This window comes from Amblyomma maculatum, chromosome 10 (assembly GCF_055883805.1).
Source record: "Amblyomma maculatum isolate TAMU_Amacu chromosome 10, ASM5588380v1, whole genome shotgun sequence".
Taxonomy (NCBI): Eukaryota; Metazoa; Arthropoda; class Arachnida; order Ixodida; family Ixodidae; genus Amblyomma; species Amblyomma maculatum.
The window spans coordinates 146,200,519-146,212,005 of NC_139353.1; the positions used below are offsets into that span (position 1 = coordinate 146,200,519).

The following is an 11,487-nucleotide window of genomic DNA, read 5'->3' on the forward strand; positions in this document are numbered from 1 at the left end:
AAGGAAAGTCACACATGGTCAAAAAAAAAACGACTAGCTGAAGACCGCTAAACTGAGCTGAAATTGCGGAAATAAAACTACGCGTAATTTTGTAGTAATGGGATCATGAAAGAAAAAAGAAACATTGTGCGTAGCAGTTGAAGCAAACAAAATCAATCAATTAGTGTGGCTGCGGGTAATTATTAAAGTACTGAAGTCCTGAACCGTTCCAGACTGTCTCAAACTGTTTCGCTCAGAGCTCGGCTCCATTCTTGCCATCAGCTGTAATATGTGAAGGCACAAGGAACTTACAGGTGACACTGCTGCCGGACTGCTGCTGAGGAAAATAATAACACAAGGGTGATGAGCAAACTGTATATTTACAGGCTTGTGTACATACTACAGCGAACAGAATGTGTGACCTCGAAATCGCGACCAAGTCATGATCAGGCGGCTGCGGTTGCAAACTTACGAACATCGACTGATTTTTGCATGCAGTTTTTTTTTCCTTTTCTTCTCGCGACTGGTTGATGCCTTTGACAAAAAAAAATTAAGTCTTGTAAGGACATAGGATTTCACCACTGCTGCTGTTAGTAAGTCTGCATGCTGGCTGCAGCCTAGGGTATAGTCGAAGTGCTTCTTCGCCAGCAGCATCACATCAACTACACTGTCGCTGCACAGCTCTTGCTTGCTGAAATAGGCAGTAAATATGTCCTCAAGTTTCTTCACTACAATATACAACGCCTAAGATGGGTGCAGAAGCCCACCTCTATCGCAAAGGTCCGTGAACTTGGAATATTGTGTAGGTCCTGCCGTGGTAAGCAAAAGAAGGTGCCTACAATTTGTGCAGTCATTTAGCTTGATGAACTTTCGGGCCACATAGCCAGCCATGTAATATATTAGCCGACCATCACTTTTTTCTTCAACGTATCCTTTATGATCGGACGGAAGCCTCTGTAGCATGCGGTCTGCCAAGTCCAGGTTCCCCGCTTCAACTGCATTATCGAACTCGTTAACTCTGGCTTCCTGAGTGGAGCCATCGCACGGTTCAAGAAGAGAGCTTATTTCTTCACTACGCTCTGCATTGCCCGCATTCACTGCTTTTGCGAGGTTATAAAACGAGAGGAAGTTCACGACGATCAGGAATTGTGTTGGCGTCGGGTGATCATTTGAGCCACATGACTGCCTGACAATCCCAAAACAATTCTCTAATGGATCCTGGCTGAGCCTCGCCGTCATTAGATATTTGAAATTGTGTTTTCCTAGATGGTCCAGTAGAGCCAATGTGCTTGATATTGTGACCCTAAGTCCGTCAGCTGTGGAGGCACTCAGGAATCCGCCAACTCCATTTGCGTGACGCTCCCAGCACGACATGAAATCCAAGAAATCTTTTAGGGCCTGCACACTCCTGGAGCCTGGACGGAGAGCTCCAGCTGGAAATCGGGAAGTCATAATCCTGATGAGGGAGCTGATTGTCCTGCAACAGCATAAAATTCAGAAGTGCTGAAACCGTCGTCACATAAAATAGGGAAGCAAAGGGACTTGCTTGATTGCAAACATGTGCAGACATGAAATGAAACGATATACTTTAGGTGCATGAGGACTCAAGTTTTGCTAGAGGGCAGCAACAAGATCTTGATCCTAGGTAGCCTCTTGCTGGGGCATTTACCACAAGCCGATGTACTCTAATATAATTTGCTAGTAATGCAAACGAATTACAGTATTCTTATCGAGGCATCTTCCTTACCTGAAGCCCCCGCAGGGGGCATCTGCTAAAGCAGATGTTTGCGTGTGCTGTGCGACACCACGGACCCCGAGCACCCACGCTTAGCCGTGCGTGGCATCGCCGTGTCTGGGGAAAAGGGGATCCTGGTGGTTGAGCCGATGCCGAGTGTTTTGGACCTTTAAGGCCCCTCGGCGGAGGCAACACACCACTTTGGCCCACGCTTCCCACAGACGGCACCTCCGGGCTGACCCACCCGGGGGAAATCGGCAGTCGCCTTTTCCTGTCCTCCCCTCCATCTTTCACTTTCCTATCCCCTCTCTTACAACTTTCCTGTCTTCTCTTACCTTTCTTCGTTTCTTCCTACTTCCAGGCGGCGAGGGTTAACCTTGTGTGGCTAACCACCCTGAGTTACGCCATATTGGGTTATAGTTACGGTGTACAGCTGGCGTGGGCAGGACTTGATTGCCAATTCCTGTCCCGTCCCCTCGTTGGGCTCCATGGTGGGTGGCTGGCACCGCAGCCGAACAATATACATTTTTTATGGCTTCCTCTTCTTCTTCAACTGATCGCCCTCCTTCGAAACGAGGGCGCACCGACCAAACTGCCCAGTTCTTTTTGAAAACAAAGAGCACCTTCCCACACTTTCATGTAGTTCATAGTGAGCACTCAGAAAAGACAGCAAGACAAGCCTCACCGTTCATTGTTGCAAAGACACTGACTGAAGCTATAGGCAAGGGTTACAAAATCAAGAAGCTTGCAAATGGAGACCTGCTGTTGGAACTTTTATATCATCATCAGTATGAGAAACTCTCAGGAGTCAGTGTTTTTGGTGACATTCCTGTTGTGATTAGCCCACATCGTTCTTTGAATACTGTTCTTGGTGTTCTTTCTGACCAAGATTTAAAGTACATGACAGAGGAGGAATTGCTGGAAGGGCTGAAAGAGCAACACGTGACAAATGTATACCGAATAAAAATAAGACGTGACAACAAAGAAATCGAGACTAAACACTTTGTCCTTACCTTTGCACTGAGCGTACTCCCCGAGTCTGTGGAGGTGGGGTACACAAAACTCAACCCGAGACCATACATTCCGAACCCACGACGTTGCTTTAACTGCCAGAAGTACGGTCACGGTGCTCAGAGCTGCCGAGGCCGACTCACTTGTGCAAAGTGTGCTGCACATGAGCACCAAACCGATGACTGCCAAGCTCAACCCCATCTCTGTGCAAACTGTCAGGGCAACCATCCTGCTTATTCGCGTAGCTGTCCGGTGTGGAAGACTGAAAAGGACATAATCACTCTAAAGGTAACAGAAAACATCACGTTCACCGAAGCACGCAAACGATATTCAATCCAACACCCTTCCTATTCCTCTGTGGCGCAGCAGGGCGCGGCACCACAGGAGTCTTCAGCACCTACCCAGGCCACGAAAAATGAGTCTGGGGTGGTGCCATCCGCGCCCCTGGTGGAAGTAGCTGGTGCTGCTCCACTACCCCCAAAACAGGCTGCGCTGACCCCCAGGTCAGCGGGCCCGAAGGCCTTGTCCCAAGGGGCAAGGCCTAAAACAAGTGCACCCGTGCCTTCTGCACGAACGTCCAACACATCTGAGGATGTGATGGACACATCTCCCTCCTCGCCGCCGCCTCAGCGGCGGCAAAGCTCTCTCGAGCGAAAACGAAGGGACAAAGTCCCAATAACAGGTCCAAAGGACCCAACTGCCTAGGTTTTTAAACCATCCTCAACTAATATTTTACTATGGCATTTTTAGTTCACTGAAACTGTCGTGGACTTTTAAACAATTACACTGACATAACAGATATATTAGGTTCTTTTTCCCCAGTCGCATTGTGTCTCCAGGAGACAAACCTTGGACCACAGAATAAAAACATCCTTAAAAAGCATCAAGTCTTTCGTTGCGATCGACAGAACCCAAGCAGACTCTCAGGTGGCACTGCTATTGTGGTCCAAGGTGGTTTTCCAACCCGAAAAATCGACCTTAAAACCACATACGAAGCAGTTGCAGTCACAGTGCTCCATTTTAAAGCCATAACAATATGCTCCATTTACATAGATCCTCATCAAACCGTTACACTTCATGACTTAGAAACTCTTTTAATACAACTACCAGAGCCATATCTTTTAGTTGGGGATTTTAATGCTCACTCCTATTTTTGGGGAAGCAGACAAACCGACGTCAGAGGTCAGGTTTTAGAAAGTTTTATTCTGTGCAACAATGTCTGTTTGTTAAATACGGGGAAACACACATACTGCTCTCCAAGCACTGGCAATTTCAGCTGCCTAGATTTGTCTTTTTGTTCACCAAGTGTTTTTACCGATTTTAAATGGGACGTCCTTGACAACCCCTATGGAAGCGATCATCTTCCAGTCATTATCAGCCTAGCATCATCACCATCAATCACCCTAACAAAACCACGGCGCTGGAAGCTAAATTTGGCCGACTGGGCGCTCTTCCGCGAGGAAGCTGCCCTAGAAGAAATCTTTTCGGACAGTTCTGATGTGGATAAATTAAATGAAACTTTCACAGCACGTATTATTGCTGCCGCTTACCTAGCCATTCCACAGACTTCCGGTGTGGTGAGACAAAATCGTAAAGCATGGTATACGCAAGAATGTAGAAAGGCAAAAAAGGAACAAAATAAAGCATGGGGAATTTTACGCCGCTACCCAACACATGAAAACCTGATAAATTTCAAGAAGGCAAAATCTAAAGCTCGGTATATCCGCCGCACAGCTGAAAAGCAATCATGGCAGAGGTATGTATCTTCTATCAACAGCTCAGTTACATCCAAGGACATGTGGGAAAAAGTACATAAACTAGATGGAAAGTACTCCCCCTTCACAGTTCCATTTTTCACAACCTCTGGTGCACAAACCAGTATAGAGGAACAAGCAGACATATTGGGAGAATATTTTGCTGCAGTTTCAAGCTCTACGCACTATACACAATCTTTTTTAAAGTATAAATCAACAGTTGAAAAACAAAAACTCCCAATGACTGGTAGCATAAATGAACCTTTTAATGCTTTAATTACACTAGAAGAAATACATAGAGTACTGTCAGCTGGCAAACACACTGCACCAGGACCTGATGATGTGCACTACGAAATGTTAGCCCATTTATCAGAAACCTCTGTAGAAGCATTGTTAAAACTGTTTAACAAAATCTGGATATCCGGAAAAATTCCTGAGTCCTGGAAGAAGGCCATTGTAGTGCCACTTTTGAAGCCTGGAAAGTCTCCAAATTCTCCAGGTAGTTACAGGCCAATAGCCCTGACGAGCTGTCTTGCAAAGTGCTTTGAAAGTATTCTAAATATAAGATTGATGTTTGTCCTCGAATCCCAAAAACTGCTTGACACTCACCAGTGTGGCTTCAGGAAAACATGTTCCACTACTGACCACCTTGTCCGCCTCGAAAATACAGTTCGAGAAGCGTTTCTACATAAGCAACACTGCCTTGCCGTCTTTTTTGACCTTGAAAAAGCCTACGACACCACATGGAGGTTTGGGATCCTGCGAGATTTGGGAGAGCTTGGAATTCGCGGCAGGATGCTAAAATGTCTAGCTGACTTTCTACATAATCGATCCTTCCAAGTACGTCTTGGTTCCGTACTTTCTAAAAACTTCACACAAGAAACTGGAGTACCCCAAGGGTGCATTTTAAGTACCACGCTTTTCATAGTAAAAATGAACTCTATAGCTAAAGTAATACCGAAATCCATTATGTATTCAGTTTACGTAGACGATTTGCAAATTGCGTGCACATCATCAAACGTAACTACATGTGAGAGGCAGATTCAGCTAACTGTAAATAGGCTGGCATCATGGGCAGATAAAAATGGTTTCAAATTTTCCACGCAAAAGTCTGTGGCTGTTCTCTTTTCTCTTAGACGAGGACTGTACACTGACCCCACCATCTACCTAAATGAAATCACACTACCAGTAAAACACGAACACAAATTTCTAGGTTTAACATTTGATAGGAAGCTCTCTTTTCTTCCTCACATAAACGTCCTGAAAAAGAAAGCTTCCAAATCTCTGAACATACTCAAAGTCCTCTCACGCAAACACTGGGGGTCTGACCGGACGTGCCTTTTGCACATCTACCGCACAGTCATTCGCTCTTGCCTAGACTATGGCTGCATTGTATACGGATCAGCAAGACCTTCATATTTGAAGCGCTTGGACCCTGTACATAATTCAGGCTTGCGTCTTTCTACTGGTGCTTATAGGACATCACCTATCGCAAGCCTTTATGTAGACACCAACGAACCATCCCTAGAACTTAGAAGGACCATGCTCACATTTTCATATATCCTGAAAATACGCTCCCTACCAAAACATATATGCTACCCCATTGTCACTAAATGTGCCTCCAGAATATTGTCCAAAAATAGGCCTCAGTCAATCAAACCCTTGTTACTTCGATTTGAGGATAAATGCAAAGAATTAGGAATACTAAACGCCCTCCCCAATATTGCATCAAGACAAAATTCACTGCCACCATGGTACAGCCTTCCTGTTGTGTGCGATTTCACACTAACTCAGTTTTCTAAACATAAAACACCACCTGAACACATCCTGCAAGAATTTCTAGCTCTTAAAGGAAAGTATGACAATTGCACACAATTTTACACGGATGGATCCAAGACAACAAAACACGTAGGAAGTGCAATAGTGCATGGAAAATGGGAAAAAACTGTGAGATTACCTCAGTGTGCAAGTATTTTTACAGCTGAATGTTATGCTCTGGCAGTGGCTGTAAGCAAAATAGTAAATGAGAACATTACAAACAGTATTATATACACAGACTCCTTAAGTGTTCTCACAGCCCTTCACCACAAAAATGCAGTTGTACCACTACTCGGGGAAATCATACACAACATATCAACAGCCTCTGCTCGAGGACATAAAATAACGTTTTGTTGGGTCCCGAGTCATGTCGGCATTGGAGGCAATGAGAGAGCAGACTTTGGCGCTGCCCAGGCCCATGGAAAACGAATAAAGAACATAGACATGCCATACAGAGACTGTATGATGCTGGTGCACAACAAACTAAAGGACGAATGGCAGTCATCATGGAGTAAGGAGGTAAATAATAAACTGCAGTTGGTGAAGCCCACTTTAGGGGAATGGAAATCATGTCGCAATCAAGAACGTTTTATAGAAGTGATTTTATGCCGTCTCCGCATTGGCCACACGCATATGACGCACAATTTTTTGTTGAGAAAAGAAAACAAACCTCTGTGTGAAGAATGCGGACAGCAACTCACCATAAACCACGTTTTATTTTCATGCACAAGATTTGAAATGCTAAGGAAAAAGTATTTTACTCGATTTTATGATGAACACATTCCTTTCCATCCAGCTTTGATTTTAGGTGAAAGCGGACTTGTCGATCTATCATGTGTTTTTAGCTTTTTAAAGGAAGCAAATGTTTTACGGAAACTGTAGAATAAATAGTGTACGCCGTTTACAACCTTGTGCTTGGCGCAGAATAGCCTGAGCTGCTTATGCGCCAATAAACCCAACACAACACAACACTTACCTGAAGAATTCTACAGTTGCCTCAATTTTTCCCCGAGATGCTTCCAGCCGGTCCTTGTAAAATAAAAGTCCATTAATCACGCGGCCTCCGAACAGCTGAAAGGCAAAGGTCACTCTCATTTTCTCAAAACTTTTTGGCTGCAGGTGCACAGACGGGAGGCCAGGCATCGCCTTCAGGGTAATATTGCTGGAGTCAATTTTAAATGCTTACGGGCTGAATGGAGACCTGGAACAGTTATAAAAACAATGTAAAGCACGCACAATGGGCATAATTTATACCACAAATTGTTATAGAACACCACTCTTACACCCAATTTTTCTGCCATTTCATCGTGCACCATGATTAGAAAAAGCAATGTAATGGAAATATAACTACCAGCACTTACCATGCTCTTTTTTTCTGAAGAACAGCGCGACTTGACAAGGACGGAAGGAAGACAACACGGACAGGCGCTGTGTCTCTTCCTTCCGTCCTTGTCCAAGTCGCGCTGTTCTTCAGAAAATGGCATACCAACTCGCCCAAGCATCAGTTCTAACAACTTACCATGCCCTGTGGAGTATTCAAGGGATGCTGCAGCAACGTGTTTCTCACGCATTTAAGCAAGTGAGGAAAGTCAGATAAGAAATATAACCGGCGGGATGCATCTACGGGATGTTCAAGACTGCAAGTGATTTTTCCATTCTTTACGCCAATTCCTAGAAGTTTCCACATGCGCCGATTCCATGAAGCACCGTCGCACGTTACAAAATCAACAAGTAGACCATTTGCTTCTGCGAGAATAGTTGCCTCTATCAGCACTTTTGCAAGAATCTCTGCTTTTGCGTTCCCACTAGTGCAAATGCACCAATGATATGTGTCCATTTCCCGGTGAAGGGGACAAACATTATGACCATACCGTGGTCACAGGGAACATTTTGTCCTTCACTGCTCAAAGGACCCATATCTACAAATCCTTCAATGTGTCCCGTAGACGTCACATTCAGGTGCTGAGACAACTTGATTTCGTCTACTAGGAGGCCACCGCGTCTTTCGAAGTTACTGATGTGTCTTGTCTTCTTCTTTAGTTGTGACAGGACTTTGTGGCAGAAGCCAAACCCACTTTTGTAAAGTCTGAGATAACGTTTTAACATACTCTTGAGGGGAAGGGAAATAGTTTTATGCCTGCGAATATGCTCATATAGCCTGGCAGTTTTCATTTTCATTAATATGCATTCTAATATCCAGTCCTTTGAGTAAGTGTTTCCTTTGGAACTTTTTTCTTTGCTGTTGAAAAGCACTGCCTCACACATTCTTGCTGCTTAGGGGGCAAAGCACCAAATTGTGCTGCAAGCACTTCATCAGGTTTTGACGCATTTTCATCTTGCATTTCCTTTAACTTCTTCTGAACTTTGGCATAGCGACACGATAGCCGTTTGTTTTTTTTTTGTACTGCCAAACGAAGTCTCTGCGAAGCACACTATATGCTTCCTGACAGAGCGCTTTAGTCTTGTTTGCCTCGTCATCAGCGTTTTCTTCATGTACCGGCATGAGATGCAGGGCCTCCCTGCAAAATAACAGATTATTACATAAAACTATGCAAAAGGGAAATTTATCACACGCATAACACCGTACAGTGCCAGCAGCTGTGGTACATACCTTCAGATAATTCTTTCCCTGCACAATACTTGCTGTAGTACGTGTCATCTCTGATGATCACTTGCAGCTGAAGGCCTTTTGTAAGGTCAGACAGTGGCATCCTTGACATTTCCAAAGCACCTCTGCAAAGGCCGTACGAGTCAACGTTCCTTAAAATACTCTCCGCTTCTTCGCAGCTCAAAATGCGCCCTGCTTCAATGAGACGCCCACAGAGGTGCGCTGTATATGCGATGCCGGGCAGGTTTCATCCAGGGTTTTGTCTTTGCGATGCAAATTTCTCTCCCAAGCCTTCCTGCGCGCTTCGTCTTTCGGAGCAGCAAAAAGCGACGGCTGTTCACCGTCAGTCCAGTGGTAGCCTGTTTTGCACCCAGGTGCAAAGCAGTGCCGTTGCCGCCGACGATTCGGCATTTATACACTCTCGGACGGCCAGCAGCTATTATAGCACCAAAAAAAAAAAAAAAAAATTACCGACGATTACGTTACTTCCTAATGCGAAATTTGAGCGCAGCAAATAAGCTGTTTCACCTTTTCGACAGATTGAGGCAAAGAAATCGAGCAACACATATATGAGCTATCACAGAATTTTTTTTATTTTTCACACGTATTTCTTTAACAAAGACTCCCTTGTCGGCGGCGGCGATGAGCTTCTGCTTCAGCCTCGCTTACATCTGGTTGCTCTCGACGGTGGCGATGAGCCTCCGCTTCGGCGGTGCGAACGGCAGGGTCTTCTCGACGGCGGCGATGAGCTTCTGCTTCAGCCTCGCTTACTGCTCTGGATTCTGGCGGCGACGGCGCTGGGCCTCTGCTCTGGCAGCTCGTTTAGCAGCAGCAGCAGCAGCAGCACCAGCAGCAGACAGAGGACTTCCACCGGTCGTCTCGCTCATGGCTCAGAAAGAACTGGCAGATAATTTCGCAGTGGCGAACGGCAGCGGCAATTTCGGCTCGGGCGGTGCACATATACAGATCCGCCGCCACCGATCTGGCTCTCTGATTGCCACCGCACAGGGGTTGCATTGGAGGAGGAGCGAAGAAAGGAATTAAGTTCGAGCCGGCGCTTTGACAACCGGAGACTCGCAGGAAGAGGGGGGAGGGGGGCGGCGTGTACACCCAGCGGCAAACGATGGGGGCAGAAGCTTGCGCAGCAAGCGGACAACGCGATAAAGGGAAGAGGGAAGAGATAGCAGCGACTGACTGATGCTGCTGACGCCGATAGTGAGTCAACCCCAGCTGCGGAGTTGGTTTCAGGCACAACGCCGCCGATGCCGACGCAAAGAATATGATACCCTTGCTTCCGCAGCGCCAAGAACCAGGTCTAGCCGTGGGAAGGTGGTCACGTATTCGTCGACGTGCCGGGGCCTACGTGAAATAACCGGCGTGTCGGCAACTGAAGAGCACCCTATCCGCCACACAGGAACAGGGGAGGGGGGGGGACCCTCCCCTCCTCTTTCTGCATGGCGGCGACGGTGTTCTATGCAGTCACGTTATCTTGACTCTCTAGCGGCGTCAGCGGCATCCAGCGGTATCAGTCGGTCGCTGCTAGCGCTGGGGGGATGAAAGGGGGGGCCAGAGTCCTTCAATGCTTTTTCTGGTCACGAAACTCCTCCGTCACGCTATGGGAGAGGTTCATATACCGCCCGCGCCTGCCGCGCCGCGGCGCCACTGGGCACTGAAGGGCATCGTTCGGCGAGCCAGACGGCGAGCTCTCACTGGCGCGGCCGGCCGGCAAGCGTTGCTGCTGGTAATTTGAGTGCGAATTTCGACGTCTGCTGTTGTGTTGTGCATTGACATCATGTAACTCGTGTGCGTGGTGCCATGCCGAACACTTGTTGCATACCAGGATGCCGTTCCGGCTACAAAGGCGTCACAGAAAAGGTCTCGTTGTTTCGCGTCCCTGCTGACAAGGAGGTGTCGGAAAAATGGAAGCGTGCAATACCTCGGGAAGAAGCTGGTGACTTCAGTTTTGATTCTAAATATGCGCGTGTTTGCGAAAAGCACTTTCACGCTGCGGACATCATTCGGGTCGAGGAATTCGCTGTGAACGGCGACGCAGTATCATTGCAGCGCGGGAGGCCGGCGCTCCGCCCTGACGCTTTCCCAAGGATTTTTGAAGGCCTTCCAGGCTATTTGACGAAGCCCAAACAACGTAGGCGGTCGCCAGTAGCTCGTATGCATAAGCGCTAAGTATTTTGTCTACTTCTGCTTCTGCCACTAAAAGGCGGCTAGCAGTATTGTAAAATAAACATCAGGTTGTGTTTGTTCTTCATTTCATGCAACTCCTTGTTTTCTCTTGTAATTACCACTATCATTTTAATTTCTACTGCTATTTGAAATGTTCCTATTCTACTAATTGAAATGTTCTTAATGTTATCCTCACATTTGTTAGCCTCCAAGTTTCCGCGTCATAAGTTGGTGCCAGCACTAACTTTCCTCTTCCTTTTGGGGAATGAGTTCAAATGGAGACTACCGGCTAATCATCCTGCAGCTCATTCTTGGTTGGCTAGTTTTATTGTCATGGTCAGGTATCCCTGTCACTATATTTACCTCAATAAAAGCATTGCCAGTGTCCTTCAATGCTCTGG

The 11,487-nt window shown here is 46.4% G+C and overlaps 1 pseudogene; it reads right to left on the reverse strand.

Moving 5' to 3' along the window:
- Window positions 1-7,782: 7,782 nt before the first annotated feature.
- On the reverse strand, window positions 7,783-9,008 carry LOC146177669 (uncharacterized; annotated as a pseudogene).
- Window positions 9,009-11,487: the final 2,479 nt, after the last annotated feature.